The sequence below is a fragment of the Equus caballus genome, chromosome 4, assembly GCF_041296265.1.
Source record: "Equus caballus isolate H_3958 breed thoroughbred chromosome 4, TB-T2T, whole genome shotgun sequence".
Classification (NCBI taxonomy): Eukaryota; Metazoa; Chordata; class Mammalia; order Perissodactyla; family Equidae; genus Equus; species Equus caballus.
In genome coordinates this window covers 74,777,440-74,804,629 of record NC_091687.1, presented here as the reverse complement: position 1 = coordinate 74,804,629, position 27,190 = coordinate 74,777,440, and the positions used below count along the sequence as shown (strand labels likewise).

General features: G+C 34.7%; 1 protein-coding gene and 1 long non-coding RNA gene across 3 annotated transcripts in view; one reads left to right on the top strand and one right to left on the bottom strand.

The window, feature by feature from the left end:
- LOC111773221 (uncharacterized) overlaps positions 1 to 27,190 on the bottom strand; it is a 113,364-nt gene that overhangs the window by 8,420 nt on the left and 77,754 nt on the right. The window lies entirely within an intron of this gene.
- The window catches only part of BMT2 (base methyltransferase of 25S rRNA 2 homolog), a 70,385-nt gene that overhangs the window by 30,004 nt on the left and 13,191 nt on the right, over positions 1 to 27,190 (top strand). The window lies entirely within an intron of this gene.

Sequence of the window (27,190 nt, the reverse complement as noted above, 5' to 3'; positions counted from 1 at the left end):
ATCTTTTTGCCAATCTTACCTCAAAATATCTATTTAAGTCATTTTGATTTCTGGGTTCAGAAAGCGAGGGCTCATATAGCAAAAATACTTGTAATTTTTTTTTGTCACATTTCATGAAAACGAAATGTTTACTATTAGAGTCACTTTTTAAGTCATTTATATCTCAAAATTGAGATGTCACGTTTACTGAATCTGTATATCATGTGATTACTGGAAATTTTATCCTAAACCCCAATTACCACCCATTCATTTTAACATTAGGATAGCTGTGTCCTGACCCTCCTTCATCTTACACATATATACTTGTAAATAATACAAAGTAAGTATTTACTTTGCTGCCTTTGAAAAAGTATTTATGTTTTTTCAAAATATTCACAAAATAGACCATATCTGGGTCATAAAACATACCTTAACAAATTTAAAAAGATAGATCATCATAAGAAAGTATTCTCTCAGACCACAATAGACTTAAATAGAAATCAGTAGCTGAAAGAAAGCTGGAACATCTCAAAATATTTATAGATTAAACAACACACTTCTAATTAACACATGGGTCAAACAAGAAGCCTCAAGAGAAATTTTAAAATATTTTGTGCTAAATGAAAATGTATCTCATCAAAATTTATGGAATGTAGTGAAAGCATGCTCAGAAGGAAATTTATAGCATTGAATGCATATATTAGAAAAGAAGAAAGATGTAAAATCAATAATATGGCTTCTACCTTAGGAAACTAGAAAAGCAAGAGCAAGTTAGATCCAGAGTAAGCAGAGGAAAAGAAATAATAAAAATTCGAGCAGAAATCAATGAAATTGAAAACAGGCAAACAATAGAGAAAAATCAGTGAAACCAAAAGCTGGTTCTTTGAAGATCAATAAAATTGAAAAACCTCTGGCCAAGCTAACCAAGAACCAAATAAAGGAGAAACACAAATTACTAATATTAGAAATGGAAGAGGAGCCATCCCTACTGATCCCAGTATAGGAATATTATGGATAATGCTATGCCCACAAATTTGATAACTTAGATGAAATGGACCAATTCCTTGAAAGACACAATCTCCCAAACTCACACAAGGAGAAATAGATAATCTCAATAGGTATATCTATTAAAGAAGTTAAATCAATCATGAATAGCCTGTCAAAACAGAAAGCACCAGGCCCAGTTGGTTTCACTGGTGAAATCTACCAAACATTTAAGGAAAACATGATACCAATTTTATACAACCTGTTCCAGAATATGCAATCAGAGAGAACACTTCCTAATTCATTCTGAGAGGCAAGCAGAATGTAGTTTAAGACACTGAACCAGTCTTCCCATTTCCCAATCTGAAGTAAAATTGACATGATCCTCACTGACTTTATAAACATGATTGACTATATTGTCGTCTGTATTTGAGGGTTAAGTTATGCTTTAGGTGCTTGTGATGGAAACAAATCTAAGGCTAGAAGGAGACTAGAGAATTCATCTAGCTGCCTGACCATGTTGCTTTTTAATATGATCTTTATAAGAAAACACCTAACAAGTGCAATTGTAAAGCTATACCTTTGTGTATAATTACTAAATCTGTACTAAATTTCTTTGCCCTCTTTTTTTTTTTCTTTTTTGGCCAAGTTAATTAAGTGGTTTCTCATTAAGCAATCCAGCTATATTGTGTGAAGTCATTTCAAGCTAGTGTTAGTTTTCCCCAAATAGTACTTTATTGCTCAGAGTAAAGAAATTGAGAGGGCTCAATGTAGAGACTGTAAGGACTCAAATATAATGCCCCCTTTTTGAAGGATAATACGGTGGAAAGAATCTTGCTTTATACACATTATTCTTTTCTTGGACATTTAGGTTGTTTCCTTTCTCACACTTGTTTCATCTCAGCATTAAACTTCTTTGTACTTGAATTTTTACGTCCTTGGGTTGATTGCCAGAAGTAGATTTCTGGGCTGAAGAGTATAAGTGGCTCAAGGCAGTTGTGCATATTACTGAGGGACTTTCTAGAAAAATAATACTAATTCTGTTACCTCTAGCAGTATAAGTGTCCATTTTGCCAAAACTCGCAGGCATTGAGTATTTTCATTTTTTCACTCTATAAATGTGATGCAATAAAATGGCTTCACATTGTATTAATATGCATTTCTAAGAGATACATAAAATAAAACAAGAAAAAGGAAATTTTTAAAATAAAAGGAAGGAAAATCATATGAAATCAAGAAAATAAAATTCATTCTTTGAAGTTCTAGTACTTGCCATGGCAGAAACATACATGCTGTCATTTTACTTTCCAAAATGCATGATAAACGTGGGTAATTGGTCACTGGATCTTTCCTACCGAGCCTGGACTTGGCTTCAGAATCTTTTTCACACAGCACTCTTTAAGAAGCCATTACTAATTAATGAGTCAGTATGAGACAAGAAACTGATCTGCCATTTATATCCATTACCCTTGCTATAAATAGGACCACAGTTTTCACTCTAAGTTCACTCTTAGCAGCTAAGCCGGGGCTATGAAGTAGGATCATTTCTTTATTTCCTTTTATTGAGAATTGTCTGTGTCATTTGCTCACTTAAGTATTGGGATCTTAAGTGTTTGTCAATTTGTATCAGCTCTTTAGTGCTCAGGATATTACTTGATATTTATAGTTATTGGAGTAGGGGCTTAATACATGCTACATGGGTGGGGTGACAGAAGAAAGACAGATGAACAGAAGGAGATGAAAGAAAGAAAGGCATATTTAGGACAGTAGAATCATGTTTTTACAGTCATTTACTTGAGATTTAGTTAATTGGTAGAGAAAAGGGGGAAGGAAGAGGTGGCACTGAGCAAAAGAAAGACTGTTTATTAGATGGTCACTACTAATCCAAGAGCACTACTATAGCCCTTATCTCCATTCTGCTTTAGGGTATAAGATATTGGACATATTCTTAAAAGATTTGTGACGGAGAGAGGGAATACAATACATGATGATAGGTATTGTCTAGTAAAGAGGACCTAATTAGACATGTTAATGCTGGTCCATTTTTAATATTTCTGTCTTTTTTTTGGTTTAAGTTTTAGTTAGCAGTTGATTTCTATTCAGTTTTATCATCCTTTTTATTTTCTCAGGCTTTTTAATATTGAGGGTTATCCTAGTAAGTAAAAGGTGTTACATTGGTAAAGGAGGAAGTTAAATGTCTTTTGAACATAATTCAGTATATAAATTAAAAATTTTGTCTTTCAGTAGTGTTTTGCTTTTAGTTTGAAATGCATTATATATTAAACTATATATACAAATACAAATTTCAACCTGAAAGTAAAATTCATTTATTTTACTGAAATGTTAATAGGATAAAATTATGATTATACATATCTTAATCTGGAGTTTTAGTAATAGTCTCAAAATATTAGGTTCCATTTAAAGCCATGTATAGTGTAATTTTTTAAAGCTATTTCTACAGAAACAATGTGTATTACTAACTCCAAAATGTACAGTTTTCGTCCAGAGGTTTTCTTGGTTTCAAATATGTATGTTGATGATTATGAATAAACTGAATGCAAATAATTCATGCTCATCAATTAGTTCTTTCTAAAAAGTTAGAAAGGTAGTTCCTTTCCTAATTTTAGCAATGGGCCAGAGAATAACGTTGGGGAAATATCTAACATTCCTGAGTCTCCTTTTCTTTAAAAAAGTAAAATAATACTCTATAGTCTTCTAGCTGTTAAAAAAAGTAGGAAGAACTACGTATAAAAAAACCCAAAGCTCTGAGCTTTCAGATAATGACTCAAAGTACTAGATGTTGAGAAGGAAAGTAATGATTATATAGGTTCAAATCATCATTTGGGTAAGAGCTCAATCAGCAAATCATGAGAAGAATACCATGATCCAGACTTCTGTAATCTGACTGTGTATAAAAGAAAATGATGACTACAAAATATTTTCTACCAAAAGAAATTCTGTCTGGAGGGATTCTTAAAGTAAATGTGCTTCCTTGGTAAGATTTAAAGCATTCCAAAAAATTTCTTTCTGTTAACCTCAGTTTGTAAGATTCTTAATGTAGTTCTGTGTACTATGTCCTGAACTATTAAAGATTTACTATGTAGAACAAGTTGTTTATTTTTTTAGTAACTGTAATTGAATCTAATTTGACCTAATAAAAAATGTAAAGCTTATATGTGAAATTATAGAAAGATAATTTAGGAAACGGAGTCTTCAGTGTTTAACTAACAAATTACTAATTTCTAATGAATTACCTAAAGCCTAAAACCCTTCCTGAAATAAATGTCAATGGATATCATTCATTGCATGCAAGTGGCAGAGGCATATGCTATTATTACCTGTTTTATGAGTCTTAATGGTAATTTAGTGTTATTAACAATCAACCTCTTCCATATACGTCTCCTTATCACTACAGTGTTATCTTTAAAAAATAAATCAGTCTTCATCCTAACTCATGTGCTATAAGGACATGTCTTTTTATCAGTCCATTTACTTGTCCTTTCTTAATAGCAGTACATTCTCTTTCTCTGCCTGTCTCTTAAATGCTGGTCCTGGGCTCTCTGCTCTTCACATTCAGCATATCCTCCCATAGTAGCTTAATTTACTCCCATAGATTTTTTCCCAAATCTGTATCTCCAATTGAGACCTCTGATTTGACCTTCATCTAGGTGCCTTGATCTTGATCTAGGTGCCTACTAGACATCTCTATTTGCATTTGTGCCTGTGAGATATCCTTGTGTCATGAGTGAGCTAATATTGTCCCCTTTCCTATTCTCTGAACCACCCAAATCTGTTCCTCTTCCACTGTTCCCTGTTTCATTTAACGTATCTATATACCCAAACCTAAAACTTTGAAATTTATTTTTGACCCCTCCCCCTATCTCACTTCCCACTTCTAGTTAATCAACAAGGCCTACTATCAGTTCTAAGTTCTCAGTATCACTTCAGTCTGTCTACTTCTGTCTATCCTCATCTCTCACCAGGGCTATTGCAGTAGTCTCTGATTTCCAGTCTTATTCCCAATCCATTCTCCACAGTTCAACGTGAAAATTTTTTCTGAAACATAAACCTGGTAATGCCAACTCTCTTACTTAAAACTTTTCAGTGATTTCCCTTTGCCCTTGAGGTAAAATCCAAGCTTCTTAAAATAATATAAAAACTCTTTCATGATTGACCTTTGCCTCCCTCATTTCTCACTCTCATTTCCTTTTAACTATATTGATCTTCCTTTTATTCATGTAGAATTTCAGTTCCTCTCTGATGTTTTTTCTTCTGCCTAGAACATTTTCGTACACCCCATCATTCATCACCTTCACCTGGATAATTTCCTGTTAATTCTTATATATAGTCTTTTTTTTTTTTTTCTGAGGAAGATTTGCCTTGAGCTAACATCTGTGGCAGTCTTCGTCTATTTTTTATGTGGGTCGCTGCCACAGCATGGCCGCCAACAAGTGGTGTAGGTCTGCACCCAGGAACCAAACCTGGCTGCCAAAGCAGAGTGTGCTGAACTTAACCACTAGGCCACGGGGCCAGTCCCTATATAGTCTTAAACATTCACTTTCTCAGGAAGAACTTCCTTGGTATGGTCAACAAGGTTACATACTCCTCTAACACAGCTAATCTCAGAGTGTGGTCCATCGGTCTCTAGGAGTCTCAGAGGCCCTTTTGGGAAGGTCTGTGAATTTATTTTCATGTTAATATTAAGATATTATTTGCCTTTTTTACTGTGTGGCCATTTGTACTGATAGTTCAAAAGCAATGGTGAATAAAACTGCTGGCACCTTAGCACAAATCAAGGCAGTGGAATCAAACTATATTAATAGTCATTGTATTCTTCACCATGCACTCACAATTTAAAAAAAGCCAATTTCACCTAAGATTGTCATTGATAAAGCAGTAAAGATTATAAATTTTATTAAACTGAAGTGTTGTATAACTGTCTTTTTAATAAGCCATGTGATGACATGGGAAGTACACAAAAAGTACTTCGGCACACTAAAGTATGATGGCATGATTATCCAGCTATTTTCTATTTAGCCAGATATCAGAGATTTACGAAAAATATAAAACAGTGCCACTCTTCTCAGTAAATTTTTTTCTTTTGAAAATAATAGTTGTTTTTCAAAAAATGTTATTTATGTTTGCAAAAGATTATTTTATTGCTATTTTTTATGAATAAGTTTTTAAAAATTTTATCAGCTATAATTTCTAATAGAGTAAATATTAATACATATTAACTACATAAACAAAAGTTCTTTGGGGTCTTCAGTAATTTTTAAGGGTACAAAGGGATCCTGAGACCAAAAAGTTTGAAAACCCCTTCTCTGACACATTGTCATTCCCTTATTCTGTTTATGATTTAGCCCATATTGCAAACTCTGTGAAGATAAGGTCCACATCTGCCTTGTGGGTAACTCTACTCCTAGCATAGTGCCAACACATATATTGATTATTATTATCTTGCATATTGCTGAAAATGTGAGTCTAGAGCTAAGAAACAAGTTCAAAAATCAGAAGTCTCATCTGCATTTGGGAGCTATTATTTTGATTGGTGGAACCACATGGTATCATCTGGATATACAGAATATCACATGAATCAGTCTGGAGAAAAATGGTAGAGTAGAAAGGGAGAAAGAGAGAAACCTTAATTGTGGAACTTTAGAGAATGCTTACATATAACAGGAATGAAAAGGAAGCTACAGGGAACATAAGAGTTCAGAAGGATAATCCTCAATAGGATACAGATTAAAAGGATGTTCTTTGGAGGTTTATAGAGTAATGATACTCTTAAGAAAAGGGTGATGATAAGTAGAAGGGTTAAGTTAGGATATCTTTAGGGAAATTCAGATCAGGAGATCTACCTGAGTGAGTACAACACAATTTTATTTTGTACACGTAAGTCTATGGAGTAAATTTTTCATTATCTCGAGTCACCTAAATAAGAATTTAACTGAATTTATTTTTAATGCTAATACAACAGCATTAACAAAATTATGGGATGGAAAGAGAGTAGCAATTGGCTAAAGCCAAGAAACAAAAAATTTAGGCATATGTAGAGTCGGGTGGGTTGAAGAGTAAACTACATTGTTAGTGCTGCGACTTTAATCATCACCTTCTTCTTATCCCCAAGAGGATCACTTTCTTAATAAAAATCTCCTGTTTAGTACTTCTCCAAAAGAAATACTTTACTTGAAGGTTCTGCTCTTGTTCCCCCTCTTTTGTAGATAAAGGAAAAAATTATGGACCAGAAAGACTTATTTTTTTCTTTCTTTCTTTTCTTTTCTTTTTTTGGTGAGGAAGATTGGCCCTGAGCTAACATCTATTGCCAATCCTCCTCTTTTTGCTTGAGGAAGATTGGCCCTGAGCTAAGATCTATTGCCAATCCTCCACTTTTTGCTTGAGGAAGATTGTCCTTGAGCTAACATCTGTGCCAGTCTTCCCGTTTTGTATGTGGGATGCTGCCACAGCATGGCCTGATGATTGGTATGTAGGTCTGCACCTGGGATCTGAACCTGTGAACCCTGGGCTGACAAAATGGAGTGTGTGAACTTAACCACTATGCTACTAGGCCGTCCCCCAAGACTTAATTTTTTTGAATCACTGATTATGCTCAGAGAATGGATTTTCCATTATTTAATGCCATCTTACCTAATTAATTAGAATAATTTGGTTTCTTGGTATTGAACCTCAGAAAACATTTACTAATTTTATGTGGAGTGTTGGAGAGTGATGATACTTATGTTTTTATTGCCTTTTTTTTTTCTTAAATCACTTGCATTTTGATAACTCATTCTTCATCACAGCATTTTGATATGAAAGTGTCAAAATATTGCTGTGATAACTGTCATGGTTAAGGATAGTAGTATGAGAAGTTTTTTTACTATTTATGCCATACATATAATACCAATTTTCAGATATTTCAAATAAAAAAGTACATTTCATGCTAGAGTATATTGAACATAGTGAGATACTTCTAAGCTGGACAGTGAAGAATCATACTGAGTTATTGGAAAACAAATTTTAACTGGTGGAATGCTTAACCATCAATTTGTACTATAATTTTTGTTACACTGCCTACAAACAGAGTGACCATGTTCCCTGGTTTGTCTTGTAGAGTGCTGGTTTATGTTTGTTAATCGTGCTTTGTTTTATTTTTAGAAGGGTCCTAATTTGGATTGTAAACTATGTGATGACCCTACCTATAAAAATGCAAAAGCTGTAATATAACCATAACTCAGTTAGAATGTACAGTAAGAAAAGTAAGTTACATTTAGAGAGGAGGCAAAAGAGATATATGAGTAAATGGATATCATGACCTATCAGATGACTTCAGTTCTCCCTAGCAGTAAAAACTGGATAAATTTTTTTTTCATGGCTTAGAAGAGCAAGCAAACAGAAAAGGTGGTGACTATTGAAATTGAAAACAGATATTCAGTCTGAAAATCTATAATTGAAAGGCAGAAAAACTAGTAACCAAGGGCGTGAAGTATCAAGTAACCCCAGCCACCAGAACACATAGGTTGGTATATTTTCAGTCATTCAAAAAATATTTGCTGAGTGCTACTATATTTCTAGCTCTCTGTGCTAGGTAACAAGGAAAATAGAAAAAGAAAGGTAAGATTTCCAAAAACATAGTATGTTACTAAGGGAGATTAATGTGGGGCTGGCCCAGTGGTGTAGTGGTTGGGTTCATGCACTCTGCTTCAGTGGCCTGGGGTTCATGGGTTAGGGTCCCAGATGCAGACTTATGCACTGCTCATCAGGCCATCCTGTGGCAGCATCCTATATCCAAAAAAATAGAGGAAGATTGGCACAGATGTTAGCTCAGGGCCAATCTTCCTCACCAAAAAAAACCAAGTACACAGTTTAATTTTAATTTTAACTTCTCAATTACATATTCAGTGAATATGAAATTGAGAGGTTGAAAATCCACCGCTTTAAGCAGCTAAATGAATTTTATCTTTGTCTCAATTGTAGTAAGTGACAACTAAGCTCCTTATCACTGGCATTATTTTAATTTTCCAGTTATTAGTATGAAATAGTGGACAGTGCAGTAAATGGCATAATTAACAATGGCATATGTTAAAGGGAAGCATGAACCCTAGTTTTTAAATCCCTTCCTCTGGTGTTACGTTTCCCTATTTAGCTTACACTCATTCTTTTCAGAAAGTATAGTTGTAACATTGTATAAAGCATAGTAAAGGGGGAAAAAAAAACAAGAAAAGTATGGATAAATTTGAAGACTGCTGTTAATTAAGTAAAACAAAGAAAGGAAATATAAAACTCTTCTGAGATCTAGTACTCAGGCCTGGACAAGGTCTGTAGTTTGAGACCTGTGGTGAAGAACAGGGTTAGAGTCTTTTGCCTTTCTAAACCTTCACCATGAAGCTTATAGGGAAGCTGCTATTTAAAGAGATGCAGTGGGAGCTGAAACTCTATAATCAATAAACAGCCTTCTTGGGTTTCAGCCTACTCCCTCCCTGACCTCTTCGGTTTCACCAGGCAGCACCTGTTGCAGCCACTGGCGGCTGGCTCCTGGAGGTCATTCCCTTCCTTTTCTGGCTGTCTCCTTGGCTTAAGGAGACTACCTACCTGTGGATCTGCCAAAGTCAGAACTATCTTCTTTAGATGAGTTGCAGTGTTGCACAGAATTCTGAAATGTTCCTCTGTGCCAAATTTATTAACACATTAATTCTAAGTTTATTCTTATTATACTGATAACAGCCAAATTCATCATATTGGGTAACTGTATATGGAAGAGTACATAGATGCTTCAATTCTCAAATCATATATTATTTATGATATTTTTGAAGTGGTATTCCTCATGTAGTGCTATATATTTATTATATTGTGTATGTTTCCCATTCTCCCTCAGTTCAGCTCTACTTACAGAAAGCCTTGAAAATAATACATGACATTTATTTATATAGCAGTTGCCTAAACTATATTCCTGCTGTGTAAATTTAAGGACAATAACTTTATCTTGTTTAACACTATCAACACCTAGTAAGTACTCAGTATATATTTGAATAAATGAAAGAAAAAATATGGAAACAGTTGAATAATCTAATATAGAAAGTTTAAGGGAAATTGCTTTACTTCTGGAGAATATTTTAAAATTAAGAGCGTGGCCTTAAACATTTGACCAGAGATGAAATGTGAACCTCAGGCAGAAGCCTTCCTTGAAATATGTAAGTTGTTGAAGAACCTTAGCTAGCTAGATTCTTTCCTACCTCAGGTTTCCTAAGCAGTGATTTTTAGGCTTCAAAGAAATATTGTTACCTGTGTTAATTTTTATCTAAGCCAGCAGTGATAGAGGTCACAGCACAGAACTTTTAAGCTATAAATATGAATGTAGAATAGTCAAGTATTTCAGAATGACGCTGTCTGTCTGCCTTACTCAATCTCTAAGCCTTTAGGCAACGTTTATTTGCTTTAAGAACCATCTAGGAGGAAAAGCCTATTCCTCCCAAGATCTCTATACTGTTATCGATTAACTCTAGATTGAATACCTATCCTCAGCGGTAGAAACAATTTTGAAAACCTGGGAAAGTCTGTATGTTTGAAAGTAAATTAATCTACTCTATCCTAAAATCACAATAGACTAACACTTTGTCTAAAAGACAGGGTTTTTTTAGGCCTTAATAGTAGCTGAGAACTTATGAAAAGGTTAGAGAATTTTAAAAGCGTTGTTATTCACTTAGTAACTGCCCAAGGGGCATTATAATCTTCTTAACCATTATAATTTTCCAAACCATTGTACTAGTGCGTAAACCTCCCTGAGGACAGATGTTGGAACCGTATTATTCTCTGCTGTAATTCTGGGGCCTAACACAGTAACCTCGCATATAAAGGAACCCAGTAAATCAATCAGTGAACGAATTCTCTGTCAGAAGGCACTGTAGAATTAATTTTAACCCAAATCCCCAATAGTGCCAATCTCATGATTAAGTTAACTGGCTTTAGAACATAGAGATGACTTAATTTAGGTTAGAACTAGGAAAATTAATAGTACTCTGTTTTCTTTGTATCCTTAGAATATCTTTTCAGTTCTGTCTACCATTGCGTAAGGTGATGTTGGTCCAAATTATTTAGAGTAGGATGCAGCCATAAATGCAACAGATTATGGATGATAACCAAGGAGAAAAACAAAGGATTAAAATGTTAGAAGTAGACTAAGAAAAGGTTTTAAAAAGAGGGGGGGGACTTTATATCTTCAGAAAACATTGGTAATCTAATACCTTTATCTACTATTTGGCTTCTCACCCTACTTAATATAAGATGATATATCCACTTTCAGCCGACTTGTACTTAATCACCCTGAATAAAGAGGAGTAGTTATTGCTATGGAACTAGGGCCATCATACAAAAAAATTAATAGGAGGAAGAAAGGGAAAGGGAGAATTTTTCAAAGCATAGCAAATTAGAAACCTTAAGTAAGAAGACAGACGAAAGGTCAGATACATAATCACAAAATGTGACAGTGAGAGAAAAGACCAGTTATCTTAAAGAAAAGCAACAAATAATTCCAGAAACAGGCATATTTATTGTAGGAGTAGAGTCATATACATCTAGAAAAATTATTAATGATCATGAATACCCCTATTCAAGAAAAGATAATGTTTGTTAACTCGTTTTTTAAAGACAGGTAAGTCTATATTAACTCTTTAGAGATTTCCATTGCATATACATTCTCACTCAAGCACTAGATGCCTGCCCTTAAAGAATCATGCCCTACCACAGAATTGCAGGTTGTTAAAAAATACTGAACTGCAGGTTGCCAACAAGTTGTTTATGTCATAAATAATAACAGATGAGAAAGTTGAAATAAACAGTATTTTAAAATATTATAACTTCCCTGTGTTGTTATATGATATCTCAAGACAGTCACTTAGGACAAGGTCATGAGTGAGTATAAATCTGCATTTCAACTTGACGTTCTTTATAATTTTGAATTTTTTCCAACTTGCCCTATCTGATTTAGTCATTTTTTGTTTCAGTGTAGCTAAAAAATGTTTTTACTAAGAAAAGAAATGTCAGGTCTGTGGGGGTTTTTTTGTAGTTCCTTTGCATTTCCATTTTTAGATTATCTTCAATCTTGAGTTTCTTTGCTGGGAATCTTGATAAGCTACTCTTTCATGAGTCTTAGTTTAATTAAAACCAATAATTCAGTCTATCTATTCACTTAACCTGGGAGCAAGGAAACTCAATATGTTGTGTGTGCTGGGAAACAAATAGTAGTGATATGCCACTGTTATTTCTCTGTGTTTTGGAACTTCTTTTCATCCCTCAGCTAACCCTACACAACAATGGGGAGCTTGACCACCAGACACAAGAGATTCTGTGGGGGTGTGTATTAGTCAGAGTTCTCCAGAAGAACAGTACCAGTAGGGTGCGTGGGTGTGTGTGTAGAGAGAGAGATCTATTTTAAGGAATTGGCCCACATGATTGTGTGGGCTGGCAGGTGCAAAATCTGCAGGGCAGGACAGTAGACTAGAGACCCAGGCAAGAGGTGATGTAGCAGCTTGAGTCTAACGGCAGTCTGGAGGCAGTATTCCCTCTTCCTCAGGTGACCTCAGTCTTTTTCTGTTAAGGCCTCCAATGATTGGATGAGGCCCACTCACATTATAGAGGGTAATCTGCTTTACTCAGAGTCTACTGATTTAAATGTTAATCTCATCTAAAAAAAATACCTTCACAGTGACATACCTAGACTGGTGTTTGACCAAATATCTGGGTACTGTGACCTAGTCAAGTTAACATGTAAAATTAACTGTCACAGGGTGTCAGTGTCCATTAGTGTACCAATAAAGCTTAATTTCTTATTGTAGAAATGAAAATCACAGACAAATAGAAGTTCTGATATTGGCTTCCCATACCAACGGATGATTTTATATATTCCCCACTTTTAGGAACAGTGTAGTGGCTACACTTTACAAATAGTCTTATTTGTTAAAACTCAAAGAAAATACTTATGAATGTTTCATTAAGTATGAGCTTTCATAAGTAAATCACTGACATATAGTAAAACCTCATTAATTTGAAATTCATGATTATTAACTCATCATAAATTTATCTCTGCTATAACTGGAAAAAGGATTTATTTTTTTAATACTTTTTACTAATCCATCAAGCACATTCTTTTCTTTTTGAGGAAGATTAGCTCTGAGCTAACATCTGCTGCCAATTCTCCTCTTTTTGTTGAGGAAGACTGGCCCAGAGCTAACATCTGTGCCCATCTTCCCACTTTATATGTGGTACGCCTACCACAGCATGGCTTGCCAAGCGGTGCCATGTCCGCACCTGGTATCTGAACCAGCGAACCCCAGGCTGCCAAAGCGGAACTGGTAAACTTAACCACTGTGCCACCTGGCCAGCCCCTGGAAAAAGGATTTTTAAACAAATAATGTAAGAAGTATTACAGTTGGGATATTTAAAAATTTAAGAATGGGAACTTTTCTTCAGACTTTTTTATTTTAAAAGTCAATATACATATTTGAAAAACATTATTTCTTAAAAAACATAGATGGCAACTAGACTTTTGGTGGTGAACATGATGTAGTCTATACAGAATTTGACATATAGTGATGTACACCTGAAATTTATGTTATAAACCAGTGTTACTTCAATTAAAAAATAATTCTTTAATGATTTTACATCTCAAAATTACTATTGCCTTCCATTTGCATGTGCATTTTTACATTGCTGCTTTCAAAGTGTGTATGCTATTCTATTTTCACCGGCAGGTAAACATACATGTCTTCTGTGGTCTTTGAATTTAATAGTTGTATAATAATTCATCAAGTTCATGTTTGATATCTTCTGTCATGTTGAGCTTAAGATAAAACTTATAGTGACATTACAATTTAAAAGGTATGAATATTTCAGTGCTCTTGCTAAATATTTCTATTTTGTTTTACAAAAGGAATTATAAAAGGTTACCACAAATAGTATTCAGGTTGTGCACCATAAAAGCTCACCACATTCAAGGAGGAGCCATTCACATGGTAGGCATATATACACTTAAATGAGAATAGATGTATGGATAGTCGTCTTGCCTTCTGGCCTAGCTTGGAGCAGCAAGAGAGAACACCATCATTAGTAAAACAAAACCCACACACTCACAACATTGCCTGTTCTATCTCAGCCTTTCTGGGCATCCCAGGGGTCACCTCCCTCTCACACTTGCTGCTCTTGGAGGCCCAGTGTTGGCTCACCTCTCACTCTGACACTGACAAGCTCGTCTCATTGGAGGTACTGTAGGGGTTGTAATAGGTTGCTAGTAGTGTGTGCACTTCAGGGTTTGGGATATGTGTGACCCACATATTTGCACAGCCAGGCTGCTTCTCATGGGCTCTGAAAAGCCTCTCTGGGCAGAACCAGGCTGGGCCACTGCATTCAGTTGTTTAGTTTGTGCAGGTATATACTGCTTAATACTTTTTTTATTTGAAGGGGGTACCTTTTCTCTAAATCACAAAGACACCATATAGACCAGCATGGCTCTGGAATTTTATCATTTTTCATTGTCATTAGTGTGACAATTGTGTATATGAACTTTACTTTGACCTCAGTAAGTACAAAATATTTTTATAATTTTTGCAATTTGTAACTTTAGGTCTATATTTGTATTAGTTTTTGTGATTACTAATGTGGGTTAATGGTAATGGCTTTTAGTTTACTTTTAGCATTTTCCTCATTATCTCTGTACATCATTTTTCCATTTATATGTACAAGTCTTGACTTTTTGCTTTTAACTTAAATTTCTTCTAATGTTATGACATTTTCTGCAAACTATTATTGACCTTTCTTTACTTATTGTGTTTGTTTACATTTTTATTCAAATAATCGATTTTTTTCTTTATGATTTTATTTTAGTGCTTCAAAGCTTAAGAAAAAGATTATTTTTCTTCAGACTAGATATTTTCAGCTATTTTTTTCTTTAGCACAAATTCTGGATCTGACTTGCCTGGGGTTCAGATTACAGTCGTGCTTCATTTAGCGACGGGGATACATTCTGATAAATGCATCATTAGGCAGTTCTGTCATTGTATGAACATCATACAGTGTACTGAGGCGGAATAAAATTTGCCACCCCATCATGTGTCTCTTTAACATGAGAATTGGTTTAGGCTGATTATTATTATTATTTTATTTTATTTTTTTTTTTGATGAAGAAGATTGTCCCTGAGCTAACATCTGTGCCAGTCCTCTATTTTGGATGTGGGACACCACCACCGTGTGGCTTGAAGAGCGATGTCTAGGTCCGCTCCTGGAATCTGAACCTGCAAACCCTGGACTGCCAAAGCAGAGTGCATGAACTTAACCACTATGTCACCAGGCTGGCCCCTAGGCTGATTATTTTTAAGAAACAAAAGGCTCAAAGATTTTCTTGTTACTTCTTCTTTAATTGCCTAAAAGAACTCAGATAAAAACCTGTCTCAGCGAGCTATCACCTTAGCATAACATAAACTAGGTAGTAGACAGGGAAGAATCTAGAAAAGCCTGTTTGTTGGGATCACCTCTGTGTTCTGTTTCAGTGTGGCCAAACACTTTGTTTTCCAAACATTGCTTTTTTTACCTACCTGTGAACTGCTTTTCTTCCTTTTGAAGTCCCTGACTCTTCCCCACTCCCCAACATCATCTTTTGTTTTTAAGCTGAGGATGGTATTTAAGGTGAGAGTTTCAGCCATTTTGGCAGATTACTTGGTTTTCCCCCATGTACACATGTTAGTAAACTGGTTTTTCTCCTGTTAATCTGTCTCATGTTAATTTTTTTCTTAGACCAGCCAGAAGAACGTAGAAGGGTAAAGGAAAATTTCTTCCTCCCTAAAGTACTTAACACGAATCTAGATGTTATAGCCTACTACACACCTAGCCTGTATGATATAATCTCATGGGACCACCATCGTATATGTGGTCCGTTGTTGACCAAAACATCGTTATATGCACATGACTGTATGTATGGTTCAATACCATTTGTTCTGAGGTTTATTTTTATATATGATTTAAGGAATGCATCTAACTTATCAGATAAGTTTTTTTATGTAGCTGAAGCTGTTCTGTATTCTATTCTTTGGTTCTTAATTCAGTTTTTATTTACTCTGTAGTTTTGAATATTATTTTTTTGTTTCAATTTCTAGAAATTAGTTTGATTTTTTATTTTCCCTCATCCCTTTCATTGTTCCTCTCAGTTCAAAAGGGATCTTTTTGGGAGATAATTGGTTGCAATTGAATTAAATATTAAATAAGTTGGGACAGCAAACACTTTTACATTGCTTAGTTTTCCTGTATAGGAACATTTATTGAGATATTCATAACTAGTTTTATAGCTTTCTTTTTGGAAGTTTTTTGTCCTTAGATGAGATATTTATTATATTTTCTATCAGTTATGCAAAATCAGTTAACTTCAAATACAAGTTTTTCAAATACATTAAAACTATCCTTTAACAAAAAATACGTTGTTATGCAGAGGCTAGTATTGTTAGGCTGGTATTTACTCCTTTACATCCTTAAAGATAATAAACTGTATTTTCTTTCTTTAAAAGTCTGTAATTCAGATATTATATTTTTTAACAGTAATCAAAATGAGGGCATTCATTTTAACTGAATTTTCTAAGTTGTATCCTTATTTATATTTATAGCTTAAAAATAGCAACATTGGGGCTGCCCGGTGGCTCAGCGGTTAAGTGCGTACATTCTGCTTCAGTGGCCCAGGGTTCGCCGGTTCGGATCCCGGGTGTAGACATGGCACTGCTTGGCAAGCCATGCTGTGGTAGGCATCCCACATGTAAAGTGGAGGAAGATGGGCATGGATGTTAGTTCAGGGCCAGTCTTCCTCAGCAAAAAGTGGAGGATTGGCAGCAGATATTAGCTCAGGGCTAATCTTCCTCAAAAAACCAAAAAAGATGAGGAACTTCCAGTTTAGACACCAAGTGTCCTCACCTTCATTTGAAAAATAGCAACCTGGGGTTCTCCGGTTCGGATCCCAGGTGTGGACATGGCACCGCTTAGCAAAAGCCATGCTGTGGTAGGCGTTCCGCGTATAAAGTAGAGGAAGATGGGCATGGATGTTAGCCCAGGGCCAGTCTTCCTCAGCAAAAAGAGAAGGATTGGCAGTAGTTAGCTCAGGGCTAATGTTCCTAAAAAAAAAAAAAAAAAAAAAACAGGAATCTGGGCATTGGCTGAGAAGCTATGGCTGAGATCTTTGCACCTAATTCTTTACACCCCTCTCCGGTCTCTGTACATGGAATTTCTGGGTTATCTTTTCAGTTCTACTTCAGATGTTTTGCTTAGAAACTAGATACTCATGCCTTTCCCATGAAGTTTCTATTACTTTATCACCAATCTCAAAGTTTCCCAGAGAAGTTCTGTAAAATAGGTAATACATAATTGAAAAAGGAATTTGTCAGCAAAATGAATTTGGGAAAACATTGAACTAAAAAAATTAAATTGAGTTTCTTAATTATAGAGCTATTATATGGTTACATGCCTGTAGCTCTTGAAAAAGAGAATATATTTCCCACATTCATTGACCTATTGACAAAGAAGCATCTTGCAAGGCTATTTTATGAAATGCACTTTGGGAAAAACTGTCCCTTCAGATATAAATCGTTAACTCCATGTCTTTTCATTGTTAAAGCTTGATTTATCTACTTAGTGCAGATTATTTAGTCCATAAGCAGCCTTTACTCACCACACTTAATCTCCCTGCAATATATTTTTTGTTCTTTACTACCAAAATATGGAGGAGAAGCTGTTGTCTGGCTGTTAGACATTGCCATCAAAACCAATAATGTTTGGCAATCAGAATTTCGGAGATGTGTGATACATATAGAAATGAAATGGATTATATGAAAAGTGCTAAGAAGGAGTGGCTAAATAAATGAAAATAAGCCTTCAATGAGAGTCAGAAGTTTCCTATTTTAAGTATTTTTTTCTGCTATTCCTTGAAGAAATGACTGAGACAAGAGGACAGATAGAACTAATGATTATGTGATCCAAGGTATCTAGTAATAAATTTTACCCACTTATTTGTCATCTATCAGCCCTAAAAGTTGGCTTTAGAATAATTTCTCTTATATATATGACTATCATGAATTCAAGGAGTGACCGTGCTATTAAATATTCTCAAAAATGCATTTTCTTCTTGTTTTTTCCCTCAGAAAGATATGAGGTGGAAATCTGTTGATCCCCTTTCCCTACTTCAAACCAGCAGGGATAGTAAATAAGGCTTAGATCATTGATTTCAACCATTTTAACCGTAGAATGTTTTCTTCAGAGGAAACATTTTATAGTCTGGTCAAAGGGTACAGAAGTTGTAGCCTCCACATATCTCCCATATATGCCTTTGTTAGCCCTTGAATGGAGTCTGGAAAATACCTACAGTTCTATAGAGAGCACTTTGAAAAAAACACTGTTGTAGGGGCCGGCCCGGTGGCTGAGTGGTTAAGTTCGCACACTCCGCTTCAGTGGCCCGGGGTTTCACAGGATTTCACTGCTTCGGATCCTAGGCGGACATGGCATCGCTTGTCAGGCCATGTTGAGGCGGCATCCCACATGCCACAACTGGTAGGCCCCACAACTAAAGAATATACAGCTATGTACTGGGGGGATTTGGAGAGAAAAAGCAGAAAATAAAACCACTGTTGTAAAGTACACACTTGAGTAAATATTGCCAGGTTTTCTTATGTAACAAGCAAAAAATTTTACTTAGAGTTTACAGATCCCTCTTAATAGAGAAGTTCAAGATGCTGTTGTTGACACTGGCAGCATGCCAGACAAAATTATGTAGGAAATAAAATCCTGTATTTCCTTATTAAACTACTTAACCAGCAGGTTGGGAATTGAGGGGGAGAGAGTTAAGAAATATGATTTTGAAATATGATCTTGTTTTGGAAAAGAGAACAAAGACAATATTGGGTAAAACACAGCATAGGAAATTTAAATAGAAAGTTATCATTTGAAAGCCTATACATTTTTACATATAATAAGGTTTTTTCTTAATACTTTCTATTGTGTAAAAAAGGAAAAACTGTCAAATGAAGTTAGAAAGAAGACTATGAATTCTTAAGTTTTAAAAATGTTTTCACATAATACAATTCTAAGATTCTCTGCATAAATTTTTCTAAAGAAACAAAATGAAAATTTACTGAGGAACGTAAATGAACGTTTCAAAGAGGTTAAAATGTAGAGGAAGCATAAACTTTTAGCCAAACTGTTTTCTAATCAGTGTGTTTTATCACTTGACAGAATGTAAATGAAGGGAGGTAGTGCAGATATGCTGAAAATAGAACCCAGTCTAACAGTATTTCAATTAGTTGTCCTTCAGAAAGTCATTTGCTTCCTGACTAATCAACCTCTTGGCTTGTTATATAAATTTTCCTTATTAGAACAATAATTTTTCCAAATATTTGCCTTACCAACATTAGTAAATTCAGCTATTCCTTTTTTGTTTCTCATAAGACATAATGACAGGGTTTTTTTTTATTGCTCAGTCTTTCAGAATCACATTTTGCATGTCAAAAAATTGCTTTCGAGGGGCCAGCTCCGTGGCCCAGTGGTTGGGTTTGTGCGCTCCACTTCGGCAGCCCAGGGTTTCACCAATTCGGATCCTGGGTGCCGACATGGCACCACTCATCAAGCCATGCTGGGGCAGCAACCCACACACCACATCTAGAAGGACCCACAACTAAAAAAAAAATATGCAACTACATACTCGGGGGCTTTGGGGAGAAAAGGAAAAATAAAATCTTTAAAAAAAAAATTGCTTTCAAATATAAGGCTTACATACAGCCTACTGCACCTTTAGAAAATGTGTTCAAATACCCCAGAGCAGTCTCCAGAGAACATAAATAGTGCTGCCGTAGACCACAAATTTTATTAAACTGTTTAATGAAGTTACAGTGCCTATACCACATTCCTATTGAATATGCTTGATCGTGGTAAATTGTCTATTTTGGTTGAATTTGATGTTAATTTCTGTTCCGATGAAGACCAACTGTGCTTCTTAAAATTGAATTCCATGAGATATCTTTTCATATTTAAAATAAATCTGCCTTTTACTTCAGCTGTTTTCTGTTCCTTACAACTAAACTGTACCAGACCAGGACAATGGTTCTATAAACCCTTGTCTTCATCATCACTGCCTATGCTTGGAAACTCAGATGATCCAAGCAGAGTCTGTGAACCACCCAAAACTGTATCAAAATGTGATTTGTGTCATATATGTGCATTGTTTTCTGGGGGGGAAAAACCCCATAGATTTCATCAGATACTCAAAGAAGTCTGTTACCCAAAAAGATTAAGAACTACTGCTAGCCTCTTGCAGCGACCCTCACATCCTAAGTGACAGTGCTTTCTATTCTGCCTCTAGGTTGAGACAGTGAAAGACTGACTCACTATCATTGGATCTGACAGTGCCATAATTACACCAGTTTTTATCCTATATATGGCACATTTTAAAAGGTGTCCCTTAGAGCTTTGCTGCTTAGATATATATTAACAATCTGACAGCATAGATTTTCATAAAGTTTGGCCCTTGAGAAAATTCACTGGGTAGTAACCTTTTTCCTAATGTCTTAATTTTTGTTCATTTTTATTATTTTCAGCTGGAATTTGATATAAACAGGTTTGAATTGGGTAAGAGAGTGATACTTTATTCTGTCAAGAACTGATCTAAAATTTTATAATTAAAATGGCCTTTGGAGGTCATCTACTCCAACTTTTTCATTTTTAGATGAGGGAACTGATACACAAGAAGGATAAGTAAAACTTCTAAGATGACTTGGTAGTAAAGCATAAGTAAAGATAGAGTTCTGTTTTCTGTCTCCAGAGCATTTTTACTATACCAAATTTTTGATAATTATTATTTCTTTACTCCATGTCCCCATCTATGATGTGTAGTTAACTCGTTTAATCTTTATACAACACTCTGAGGAAGGTGCTACTATTATTCCCATTTTAATAACTGTTTTCTATTTTGGGGGGGAAATTACATTGTTATTGTTCTATCAAAACAGGTAAGTCGGGCTGGCCCCGTAGCTGAGTTGTTAAGTTCACATGCTCTTCTTCTGCGGCCCAGGGTTTTGCCAATTTGGATCCTGGGTGCGGACCTAGCATGACTCATCAAGCCATGCTGAGGCAGCTTCCCACATAGCAGAACTAGAAGGACCTACAAATAGAATATACAACTATGTACTGGGGGGTTTTGGGGAGAAGAAAAAAAAGATTGGCAATAGATGTTAGCTCAGAGCCAATCTTTAAAAAAAAAAAAGAAAGTCAGTTTGAAAAATACTGCCATATACATATAGGTGCTTATTCATGGTAGTGGAACTGGATTACAAGTCATGGATAAGTCAATGAAAGAGCCATTTCAGATAATATTTTCTTCTCTGTTTTCTAGGAAATGTGATTAGAGGCTCACTTTTTGGTTTGTTTTTAAATTTCAAAGTGAGTTTTAAAACAATGTTAAGGGCAGAAGAAACAACAAAGTGTCACTGTTGACTTAAAAAAAGAACTACAATACAGTGAAATCAGTGACTGGATAATATTTCAAAAGGCACTTTATGAGTTTCAGAGATTCTATGGAAAGTCCACACTATTTGGAAACACCTTTACACTTACTGTGCTTTCTGACTGGAATGACAGTCACCCACCTCAACAATCCACCCCTTTATTCTCCACTCTCCCCTCCCCATTTTCTCCTGGGAAAAGCCTGCTTATCCTGGCAGGTCTCAGCTGTGGGTTTCCCTTCTTGTCCACCAGTCTTCTTCTATTCGTGTAACATTTTACACACTGCTCTACTATGCAGTCATTGCTTTGTTTCACGTTATATATTTGCATGTGCGTCTTCTTCACTGTACTGAATTCCTTTGGTGTCAGGACTCTCTTGATATCTCATAAACTCGATATCTGATAAACAGAGGCAGACAGTTACCAATAGGTATTCAAAAAAGGTTTGTCAAATTATAGATATGTATACATTTAAATCTATTCTTAAAAATGATACTAAAAGTACTTGGAGTTTTTGTAAAAGAATTGAAATACTGTTTAGATAAATAATTTTAAATTAAAATAACTCCTAAACTAAACAGCCTTAACTATATATTTGAGTATAGCTGTTTATTATAAACTTTTATAAATTGCCTTCCAAAATCTAATCTATATTTCTGATTTTATAACTTGAACTTTCAGGTTGATAGCCCTTATATTTCCACATCAAAAATTAGAACACATGACCTGACAAAGATTTTGTATTGCTTGTTTTGTTTTTGTATTTTGTGAGTGAAAGGTCCTCTGAAATACGGTTTGGATGCCAAGATACTGGAATTTCCAGATTCTTCAGCTTTACTGAGGAAGAGTAGTTCAGTTGGTATTATTCAGAAAAAGGTCAAGATCCTATTATACTATTTAATTATTTCTTTTGTTAAATGATTTATTCTTACTTTGCTTAGACCAATTTTTTTAATTCCAGATATCTAACCACCACATTAATCACCATTTACCTTGCAAATAAAAGGGGCTTTTCCTCCAAGTAAATATATACGATGAGAATTTGCATAAGTAGTAATGTTTGTTGTTGAATTTTGAAGTATTGGTGCTTCAAATATTGGTGTCAGGATTTATTCTTTACCAGTAAAAATCATCTTGATGTGAAAGTAGTTCTTGAGAAAACTGGTAATTCAGTGTCATTTTAGTCATATCTATATTCAGTATTTTAACAATTTTGTTTGTAGAAAATATCTAGAATGCCCATATTCCAAAAAGGATATAAGTGCCTTAAAAAAACAGATACAATTTTTAAAATATGAAAAATATTGTGAGTGAGGAAAACAAAATGTATGAAGAGTAATATGAACCAGCGGTGTGGTTAATGTAAACAATACCTACTGAGAATTCCTATATACTTGTTAGAAGTGAGCTACAAATTTAGCCTATGATCACCATGGGTTTCCTAGAAAGGAAGTGCTCCATTCCTTCAAAATCATTTTCTTTCCACTTGATCGCTTTTATCTAAGTGAAATGAACCTGTGCTGGTTTAGTTCATTAGACCTTGTCCCTTTAGGAGGCCCATAAATAGAATTCAGGGGTCCATGAACTTGAATGAGAAAAAATTAGTCTTTATTTTCACTTACTTCTAATTAAAATTTAACAGATCCTTCTCTTACAAATGTAGGCAGCGAAATTCAGTATCTATGACTTTGTCACTTATAGAAAGCAGAGATATTTAGGTATCATATTGTAGTTACTGTACATATCTCAGAATATTATTTACTCATCACTACTTTGAAATTATTATAATTATTAGATTCACTGCTAGATCCTTATTATTTAGTAGTAGTGCTAGCACTAGTCTGTAGTTTTTAATTTTTTAATAATTTAATGAAGAATTGATTCTAACATTAAGTTCCTTCCGATGTTATATATATTGCACATATTAATGTATTAGTAAAGTCTTTCAGTTAAGATCATTTAAGATTAGCTCCCTGGCCTTTTTTGTTGAAGAAACTTCAAAGTCATTTAATAGATTATTCAGAGCCAATTTTTGCCCTTAGCACAGCTAATGTATTCACATAATACAATACTTTCATATCAGTGAACAATAATGAAACACTACTTCTGTTTTTAAATATCCTTTCATAACTTTTGGATCTGTTGTCACAAACTCATTTTATGCTGACCACTTAGACTAAGTTAATTTTATCTGTTTATATATACTACTTTAAAAGAACAATGGAATACTACTCTGCCATAAAAAAGGCAACATCATTGCCATTTGCAACAACATGGATGGACCTTGAGGGTATTATGCTAAGTGAAATAAGTCAGACAGAGAAAGACAAATACCATATGATTTCACTCATATGTGAAAGATAAACAAACAAACACGAATAAGGAGATTTGTGATTACCAGAGGAGGAGGGCGAAAGGGGCCCATATGTAAACTAGACTGTTGGTGGTGAACACAATGCAGTCTACACAGAAACTGAAATATAATAATGTACACCTGAAACTTACACCTTGTTATAAGCCAATGTGACCTCAATAAAATAATTTTTAAAAGTTAAACTAGAATATGGCTAGCACAATATTCCAACTCATCTCTCAAACTTGAAAGCCTTTTTTTTTTAAAGTTGGGTAAATATTCTTAAAAACACCAAAGAGCTGATAAGGCCAAACTGCAAATACTGGCAGGAACCTAGAAAGGTAGGCAGAGCACAAAGCTTCTTTGCCTTGAGAGCTTTTGTCTAAACTGGCAAATCTGGACTTTGGTTTTATACTCCACTGACAGAGTTGAAGATCCAAAGAGTTACCTTCTCACTTTAAGGATGAACCAGAATAAATCTACCCCATTCACCTAGAACGTGACAGACCCTGACAAGTTGAAATTACAGGACATCCCAAGCATAATCTCATAGTCCAAATTCACATCACCAGAGTGGTCCAAAAAACTTCAAACCCTGAATTCATTTAGTTAAAAGTGGTCCTACACTGGTGGTATCCCAGGTTGCCTGACAGAAGCAAAAATGAATACTTAGGCTCAAAGAGTCTTCATAAATAATTTTTCAAGAAAAATAAACAGCTCACAGTAAAAAATAATTACCAAGTATGTATGGAAAAAAGATACCATGATCTAAAGCCAGCAGACAGCAAGAACAGATCTATAAAGGCCTCAGATAGTAGAATTATGAGTCCCAGTTTATAAAATAAACTATTTCTTAGAAAAGAGTTGCTTGAAAATTTCTGCCAGGACTAGAAACTTTGATTTATTAACCATTTGGAAAGCCAAAATTAAAAAAAAGAACTTCTAGAAGTGAAAAATAAAATAATTAAAATAAATAACTCATTGTATGGCATGAATTGAAGAGGAAATTATTAAACTGGGTGAGACATATTAAATGAAATTATCCAGAATGCCACATACAGACAAGAAAATACAATAAACAAAGAATTAAATTAAAATGGTTAAAGACATGGCAGATAAAATGAGAAGGTCTGACTTCTTATTGGAGTTGCAGGCGGAGAGGAAAGAATTGGAAAGCAAACCCTTACTAAAAGAAATTCTGAAGATATATTTCAGGCAAAAGGAAAATGATCCCAGATGGAAAGTCTGAGGTAAAAGAAGGAACCGAAGAGCCAAAAAATAGCTGTTAGTAAAAATGTAGACAAACATTAATAAAACAGAATACACCAAAAGACTAATGTTAAGTTGTGTGGTTAATAGAATTTAAATGTTCTCAAGTATTTGTATGATCTGGGAAAAGGCTAAGGTTATTCAGAAGTTGAGTATATGTTTTTCTAAGAGAATAGAAACTGTAAAATATTAAAATTAGTAAAATGAAAAAACATGAGATTATTAAAATTTAAAAAAAAAATCTAAAACCTGTTCTCACCCTTGGCTATACAATACATTCACTTGAGGAGATTTTAAAAATCTTAATGCCTAGACTCCATCCTATACCAATTAAATCAGAATCTCTGAGTGATTTTAAAGTTCCTAGGGTGATTCTAAAGAAAGCAAGGAGGAGGAGAAAAGAAACATAGTACAGGTAGAGCAGATAGAAAATGCACAAAGTAAGATACTAGATATAAATCAAAATATGTCAGTAAATCACATTAAAAGATCTAAATACTGTAGTTAAAAGACAGATTGTCAGACTGGATTTAAAAATCCAATTGATGCTGCTTATGAGAGACATATCCAAAGCATAAGACTTTACAATAAATATCATTTCTAGAGAGAAAGGAGATTTTTCTTAATGATAAGATGTGTGATTTAACAGGAGAATATAACAGTTTCATTTGTATGTGCCTAATAATATAGCTTCAATATATATAAAGCAAAAATTGACAAACAAGTCTACAGTTGTTTTGGGGAGATTTGTTTTATTTCTCCCAATATTGTAGTTTGATAAATTTCAAAACTCTAAGGAAGGGGCTGGCCCCATGGCCAAGCGGTTAAGTTCACGTACTCCACTTCGGCAGCCCAGGGTTTCGCCAGTTTGGATCCTGGGCGTGGACATGGCACCTCTCGTCAGGCCATGCTGAGGCGGTGTCCCACATGCCACAACTAGAAGGACCCACAACTAAAAATATACAACTATGTACCAGGGGGCTTTGGGGAGAAAAAGGAAAAATAAAATCTTAAAAAATAAAGAAAGAAAATGTTAAGACATTAAGCTCTTGGTTAAAAATGTAACCTCTCTTTATTGCATTCTTTTTCTGAAAAAAAATCAACTTTAGATTATACTATTTTCACTTACAGTGTCTTTTCTAGGAGCTTAACGTACTTCTGTAGTTTAACACATCCTAATGGGCCCTAAGGTAATATGCTAGCCAAGGTATAAAAGAGAAGCTGGATAGGTTCTTTCTGCTCTTTAGGCTTCAAGGAATCAAGACTCTGTTTTTACCCAATTATTTCCTTATATTTTCTTTCCTTTATTTTCCCACTCTCCATAAATTTTTTAAAGAAAGTTAAGATCAATGAAAATGGCATATGTCTGAAGTTGATTTTTATTATTGCTTTACTGTTTGAACATTAGGACTACAGGCTTCACACCAACAAAATCCACTGTTTTTCTTCATCCTTACTTACTGCTGTGTAGCTCAATATCAGTTACATTCAACTAACTTTATAAAATAGTCATTTCTGGTTTTGTTTTCCTTTTTTCCTACTATTTTTGGACATGAGGAAAGTTCTTGCACACAAGAATTTTTCGTAACTTAAAAAATGCTATTCTATTTGTGCTTTTTTCTTTGGTCCTTCGAAACAAATTATTGAGACAAATTAAAGTCAAATCCAAAGACACCATTCGTTACATTGACTACTGAGAATTGATTTATGAATGGATTCTTTGATCTACAAAGACAGTTTTCAAAATGTGTTCTGGGGATCCGAGAGCCTTCCAGGATCTCGGGGGGGGGGGGGGGGGGGGCCGTGGGAATGATTATCATAATAATACTAAGTTGTCATTTGCCTTTTTACTCTCATTCTCTCATGAGTGTAAATTGGAGTTTTCCAGAGACTACTTGGCTACATCACTACATGTGATGTTGCAACAGCTTGAATGCAAAAGCAGCTAGAACTCATTTGTCTTCTATTAAGCCAGACACTAAGAGACTTGAAAAAATGTAAAACAACGCCTTACTTTTTACTATCTTTGTAATCTAGAATTTTCATTAAAAACGTTGAATTTACGTTAACATATACGCTAGGTTTATTGCTTTA